This window comes from Bison bison, unplaced genomic scaffold (genome assembly GCF_000754665.1).
Source record: "Bison bison bison isolate TAMUID 2011002044 unplaced genomic scaffold, Bison_UMD1.0 scf7180017864338, whole genome shotgun sequence".
Lineage (NCBI taxonomy): Eukaryota > Metazoa > Chordata > Mammalia > Artiodactyla > Bovidae > Bison > Bison bison.
The window spans coordinates 288,610-290,290 of NW_011494910.1; the positions used below are offsets into that span (position 1 = coordinate 288,610).

The window sequence follows — 1,681 nt, forward strand, 5'->3', positions numbered from 1 at the left end:
CAATGTGGCAATAAGAACTTGTGTTAATTTAATATTCACAAATTTTATTTCTTGAATATATTAAAGTAGTGATTTCACTTGTCAAATAGGTATTAGAAGGCTTCAGTCACAGTTCAGAAAGTTTAGACCTAAATAACAATTCCCTGAACAATGACTAACATTGTATATCATAATTTAAAAATCACTAGGCTAATTGTATAGAAAAAACATGCTAAAATAGAGTATAAAATTCACTTTTCCATTTAAAGGTTAATAATAAAAACATGATGCTTGTGTGTTAATAATCTTAAATAAGCATACTTTTATTCATTTCATCAAAAGAAAGAAAGAAATTTCCTGTGTAGTATTAAAAAAAATCCCCAGGGATCCCAGTATTTCAATAACTGATTAAAAAGTCTACAAATAAAAAAATATTTAAATTTCAAATATGGCTAACTAAATAACATTTGATGTCTTTCTAATGATTTGGTTCCAAGCTGCAAATTGTGTATAACTAGTTTAAATAAACACACAGGTTTTCATGGATGTGAATTATTTCATGTGATCTGTGAATATAAATGTGAGCTCTATGCATTTGTGGGCTACAATATCTGAACTTTTCCTAATCTTCAAAATGTCAATGTTTTATTTCTTTGCTGAAAAAAGTTGACTATCTTATTTATTCTTATGTCCTTTTTAGTAGCTAATTGGGAGTGATCCAATGAAGAATAACTATTAATATTTTTCTGCAACCACAGTAAAGTGAGGACATGGACAAGGAAAACTGCACTGCTGTGACAGACTTCATCCTTGGATTCTCAGATGCTCCTGAGCTCAGAGTCTTCCTCTTCCTGCTGTTTCTTTCCATCTATGGAGTCACAGTTTGGGGAAACCTGGGCATGATTGCTCTCATTCAGGTCAGCTCTGGACTCCACACCCCCATGTACTTTTTCCTCAGCCACTTGTCCTTTGTGGATTCCTGTTACTCCACGATCAGCACACCAAAGATGATAGTTAACATCTTAAAAGAAGACAAAGTAATTTCCTTCCTGGAATGTGCTGTACAGTTCCACCAGTTTTGCACATTTGTGGTAACTGAGGTCATTCTGCTGGCAGTGATGGCCTATGACCACTTTGTGGCCATCTCTGACCCATTGCTCTACATGGTCGCTGTGTTTTGAAATCTCTGCGTGGAGTTGGTGTCTTGTTGCTATCTCAGTGTTACTGTATGTTCTGTGATTCACTTGTGTTTAGTTCTTCAGATCCCATCCTACAGATCAAATGTGATCAACCACTTCTTTTGTGATCTTCCCCCTCTGTTGTCTCTTGCTTGCTCTGATGTCACTGTGAATCAATTGGTGCTATACATTGTGGCCACTTTCAGTGAGATCATCAGAAGCATGATCATCCTTATCTCTTACCTGTTTATTCCCATCACCATCCTGAGGATGCACTCAGCAGAGGGAAGGTGGAAAGCCTTTTCCACCTGTGCCTCCCACCTCGCTGCCATTGCTGTCTTACAGGGAACAATCCTTTTCATTTATTGCCGGCCCCACTCTGGCACCAGCATGGGCATTGACAGAGTGGCCACAGTGTTCTACACCCAGTGATCCCCATGCTGAACCCCCTGATCTATAGTCTGAGGAACAAGGATGTGAAAGAAGCTCTCAGAAAAGTGGTGAGCTCCAAAATATTGTCCTAG

General features: G+C 38.0%; 1 pseudogene; it reads left to right on the forward strand.

Annotated features, from left to right (window-relative positions):
- The first annotated feature begins 749 nt into the window (after positions 1 to 749).
- On the forward strand, positions 750 to 1,681 carry LOC104998848 (annotated as a pseudogene).